Source organism: Simochromis diagramma, unplaced genomic scaffold (assembly GCF_900408965.1).
Source record: "Simochromis diagramma unplaced genomic scaffold, fSimDia1.1 OVJJ01000284.1, whole genome shotgun sequence".
NCBI classification, from domain to species: Eukaryota; Metazoa; Chordata; class Actinopteri; order Cichliformes; family Cichlidae; genus Simochromis; species Simochromis diagramma.
This window is the reverse complement of record NW_024386871.1, coordinates 1241658-1247432: the sequence shown is the minus strand read 5'-3', so window position 1 is coordinate 1247432 and position 5775 is coordinate 1241658. Positions and strand designations below refer to the sequence as shown.

Below are 5775 nucleotides of genomic sequence, written 5' to 3'. Positions count from 1 at the left end.
CCAGCTGGCGGCCTTCTGGCAACCTCCGGTCACTAGAGGAAAATTGGGATTCCCCACCATTTGGTAGTGGTTGCTAGCTTTAACCAAGTGAAATCAGTCACAAAGAGATGCATCAGAAATGTCCTTCTGATTGCTTCGGTCACGGGGAAATTATTGCTGCAACCAACACATTTCAAAACGCACACTTTTCCCTAGCAACCTGTGAGTCCCTAGTAACCTGGGTCACTGTTACTAGGGTTAGAGGAGTCGCCAGGCGTGCATGCATGGAGATCTAGCAATCAATTTCACAGTGAGTGCCAGCAACCTTCAGCAACTGCTGACCATCCAGTCAGGGAATACACATTTTTCCGGTGGTTACCAGATGGTCACAGACTGGCGGCTAAGCTAGTCAAGCAGTTCCAGCCAAAAGGTGGATAAATAAACCACTTAACTTCAGATACTTCATACAAGGAAGTCCTTCCTATAGGCATCCATTTATATAATTTGTCTTGTTAACAGTTTTTTTATTTTTACTTTATGTCAGCCCGACTTTCTAAAACAGGAGAAAAAAAAAGAGTGCATGAACTTCTCTGTAGTTTGCAAATACAAGAAGAGCATCCTTCAGTTGGAGACAAAATGTTTTAAAACTGTAAAAGATAAAACATTGTAGTCAAAAACCTGAAGTGGCATCTCTGGATATATATTTTTACTGTAACATTTAAAAGTCATTTTAGACCCAAGTTTTCACAAAGGGTTATTTGGAAAGGTTACAGAAAGCTTGCTTTCAAATAACTCAGAGGAAATGTCAGTTTTAAAGAAAATAAATGAGAGATGCTGCATTTTGCACCCAGTGTAATACTTTGGTGGGCCAAACTCAGTATGAGGGCCAATTTCTGCACACAGGTCCTATTTCAGGCACTTTGGATTCAACTGATTTTGCCCACAGGGGTTATTTTGGGGCACCCTGGTTTAGAAAGCCACGCACGCATCTGCTATAAACATAGATCACAAAGCTGTACATTTAGAGAGCTTGCCTATTTTTTGGCACTAGATTGCAGCTCCTTAAACACCTTGAGTTTATTCTAAGAGTGCTATCCACAAATAACACAATAGTGCCCATAATAACACAATGGCAGGATTCCCAGCTCTGTTATTACAATAGATTTATCAGTGGTGTCCAAACTCTGGCTCTAATGAATTACACAAAGTGGACATGGATTTCTTATTGCAGCGCTGGGTCATATCTACAAAACTGTGGACTGTTACATCTTTCTAAGGATCAGTTTGTACCTTGAAAGTACCAGTTATCTTACTTTAAAGTCACAGTTTTGAGTCAAGGTGACAGTGGGTGTTCTAAATATGACAGTAAATTCTTGGCAATTGGAAGCTGGGAATTTACTGTTAAACTGCTCACAGCATTATTACTGCATTTTCATTTACATCATGGTTACATTTTCTTATTCACCAGGCCTATAGACCTGTATTTTCATTTATACCGTTACTACTTATTAATGTTTTCATTTTCCACATTGTTACTTTTTGTCATTTACAGTATTATTATAGTATTTTAAATGTATAGTATTACAGTATGAGTACTGTTTTTCAGTTACAAAGTAGCATTACAGTTTTCTGATGCAATTACAGCAAAGAAAAATTAAAGTTATGAACTTATTTTGCCACTTTGCCTTTTACAATACTGTATTATGTGTATGGTGTATACATAATACAGTATCTTATTATATGTCCACATCACAATACTGCTTAAATGAGTAAAAATCAGTTACGGTGCAGGTTTAGATTCATGGTAAGCAAAGCATACAATTTGTTTTTTTAACATAATTTATGATGGCTGAGATTAGGATTGTGGGTAATAATAGTCTTGGTAAATGTAGTGATATAAACATGTGCGCCTCAATGGATAACCATTAAGCTAATTGCACTATTAGAACCATATTCATGAGCAACTTATGAAAATGAGTTTGTTCAACATGCAAAAACATAACTGCATCCCAGAGAGACAATATGAGCATGTGATGGGACCCTGCAGGTAGCAGGATGCCATGCTGTGAACGAACAGCCTCGCGCAGAGCCAGCGAGAAGACTTGGGTCATTAAATCGCTGAAGCCTCCACAGTTGCTTCCTGTTAAAACAGTCGCTAAGTTAATGTTGCCAAGCAACACAAATACAGTGTGAGCCAGAAGGGAGATATTTAACCAAATTCACTGAAAAAAAAGGGAAAAAAAGAGACTTTGGGTGACACTGTGAGGTTTGGATTTCAGAGAAATTGTAATTGAGGATATCTGGGTCAGATACATCATTTCTAGGACTAAGCCCAAGCACGGGCAGAAGTCTCCAGCAGCAGGAGACAAATCTAGTCCCTTCTTAAAAATGTTATGCCCCATAGATAAGTATATATTCCGTACTACTAAACACAAACAGATATCTAATACTGCTAATAATACTACATACATTGCTGTCACTCAAATTCTAAAGCAAACATATGATAAGAAGAGGTCTGCCTTAGCCCCACACCTGTAAATCTGCATTTGTCCCTCACTCGACTACGCTTTGGAAGGCTAGTCCATGACTGAACCTGAAATGACCAGGTCTATATCTCTGCTTTTTGCAGGAACCAAATTGTGGTGCATAGAGCAATTTTTAATAATGGAAGGGGAGACTTACCAAAGTTATTACAAACAGATCTTTAAACCATTTCTGCGCATTTTTCTGTGGTTTATGGTTTTACAAAGCAACAATTCAAGAATGCTCTGCTTTGTTCTACAAATAACACATTTTCTTAGTTTGTGGAAGCAAGTCAGTAAGTATTTACCGTCTTACAGGAAAACCACAAACTACCCACAGACAACTGCTGTTCTGCAAACTGTAAAAAGTACATGGCACACACTCATCAACAGTATGATGGTCCTTGCAGGTGAATTTCTCAAGAGCTCTTTATCTCACAGGCTTATGAATAGGTGATGAGAAGTCTTAATGCAATGTGATTCATGGAGAGTAACAACTCCAATCTGCAGTGCCTCACATGCACACACATGTACGCACACACTCACACAGTCGTGTACGCGTGAATTTTCAAGAAGATAAAAGTGACTTATGTTAATTTCCTGGAGGCTGACGTTTTCACCATAATGTTCAATAATTTACATTTTTGGTATTTCCTTTTTGACCCCATTAGAAAGAAACCTACCCATAATATGACACACATTACACATGCAGCAGTATTCAATAAACTACTTAGAAAGCCAACATTTTACAACCTCTCTATGAAGTGGAAGGTACATTTATTTATTTGAAAAATGTCAGAAAAATCCTTGAATGTAGCAACAAATCTTGCAACAGTAGCACCCAGGATCATCTCACTGCAGACTCAGGAAATGCATAATTTGTTCATTTAAAGACATTTAACCAGGACTGAAATGATTACACACAGGATCTGCATGACAAGGACAACACAATCAGGCGGTCTGATGCCAAAATGATCTAAGAATACAACAGAAATTGATTAGAGCAGAGAGAGGAGGAAAAAAAACAATGTCTTCTTACTGTCAATATGAAATATCCACGGTTTCTATGGAAACACTGTTTTATCAATCACAGTTTTTTTTCTCTGCTGCCTTGTGCACAGTGCCCATTTCTGTCTCTACTGTAAGCCTTAAGATCTGTTAGGTATTACGTGTGGGATGAGACCAAGTTTTAGTCTGTTCCCACTGAGATGACTAATTGATTGGCTGGCTGACCAGCAGGCTGAACGACTCACTAACAGTGGAGAGAGACGGAGAAGACGGGGGAATACACAGGATTACAGGACAGGCAGGAGAAGCAGAAAATAGTTTGTGGTGCTGTACAGTTGTATAGTGTAGCATTCCAGAAAAGCAATAGGGCTTACATTGACTGACTGTGACAGTTTGCAAGAAAGAAGGTTGAACGACATGTGACGTGCTGTGCAGATTAGACGTCCTTGCAAGAATCAGTGCTCTGCAGCCTGCAGAGCATCCACAAACGCCAGCTTTAACCTCTCACATGTAGAACTGCTTATTTTGTTTGTTATTTACCCTCCAAAAAGCCACATCTCTTTAATGTCCTTTCACTCTTCCTGGTTTTCTGAATCTTAGAGTACACTCAGTCTCTCTCTACTGCATTATGCCATATATGGCATTTTGTGAATGGGTGTTGCTAGGTAACTGCAGTGCAGTAAAGCGTGGCAACTTGATTCTTGTGTTTAGGATGATTAAGGATTAAAACAAGTGTTTTAAGTAGTGGAACTACAGAGGTACCTAGAAGAATTATGAATATAGGAGCCGTGTGAGTTTAACTTTGCTTGACTACAAGGACTCTTCAGTATTGAACTCAAAATTGCGTTTGCTGGCTTGTTGTCATTTAGTTCTGCGGGTAGCCTTCAAGCTGACATTCATCTCATCCGCCTCTTCACTGCAAAGGTCATGGAAAGTGAGCAGCGATTAGCCAGAGCAGTGCTGTGGAAATAAACTCTCCAGATTGTTCAAGTTTGAAAGCTCCAGCGGTCCGATATCAGAGACTCTGTGAATCCTCTGGGAGCAGCTTTGACACCTGACAGAACAGTATAAGGAAAAATGGTGCACTGCTTGCAACCAACATGTGGAACAGCTGAGCGCACACACACACGGATGAGAGCATCCGAGTCTGCAGTCTCCACCTCCTCATGCTGGATGGCGACAGAGGATGGCAGCTCCAGTCGTTCCAACACTGAGCTGCAGGTGGGTGCAGTAACTCTGTTCCAGATCTGTACTCCTCTTCACTGATCCTCTCATGGGTGGCTGTAATACTCTTTTCAAGCTTGCTTTTTTTTTAGACAGGGACCACATGCAGGAAATTCTGCAGTTCTTCAGGTCAGAGCTATGTAGCCAGATCTTTATTTTTACTTTATGCAATTAAAGGCAAAAAGTGCTAAATAAAAGCAAATAAAAGTGCATGATAACTGTTTTTAAGTATAAATGAGGAAGGAGTTTTTAGGTTCAGTCTTTCTTAGACACATCCATCTACCCCAACCAAATCCCTGCCCAATAAAACCATCTTGCAGGACTTAAATTTACTGATCTTGCATTGAAATTTGTATCTCACTGGCAAGGTGGTCAAGCATTGGCCTTGACAGTTTGCATATGACTGGGTAGCGTTAGCAGTTAGCCATCTGCCCTGTGTTGTCAGAAAATGTTCAAGTAATAATGCATCACTTTCTATTGTATTTTGATTGGAGTGAAGATTTAAAATTGGGCTTGCCCCATAGGATTATCTGGTTTCTAAGCGAGCCACAGCGCTCTTGGGAATAGCTGCTCTGCACAATCAGCAACTTTTGTGGCTCTAAAATGATGCCAAAGCAACACTTCCTGAAAATACAGATCCTCAACTGAGGCTTGAAGCAGAAGCAGAGGCAATATAAGAGAAAGACTTGGCACTCAAAGGATCCTGAAGTGAAATACATGGGAGAATTCTGCAACAGTGGAAGAAAAAAATCAGCAAATCTTTGAAGCATTTCTGATTAGACTGGAAAGTGATTCTTTATATATATCTTTTTCTGTAGCGCTGGTGCCTTTTGGAGCATTTTCAATGCAATTACATGACAAATGATGTGGCTTGCTGTGAAGTAATGTCCTAACATCCTGTCAAAGAAGTCTTTGCTCCATTGTCAATGAGTTAAATTCAAGAATTTTATTTGTAAGTCATTTAGTACTAAAAAGTAATTGAGTTTGTGTAATGAACTCATTCAGTCCATTGTTAGAGCTTGCTAATCAAACTCACAAGTGT

At 39.5% G+C, this 5775-nt stretch overlaps 1 protein-coding gene across 1 annotated transcript in view; it reads right to left on the bottom strand.

Moving 5' to 3' along the window:
• The window catches only part of lrrc7 (leucine rich repeat containing 7), a 137720-nt gene that overhangs the window by 89891 nt on the left and 42054 nt on the right, over nt 1-5775 (bottom strand). The gene's annotated exons all lie outside the window — the stretch shown is intronic.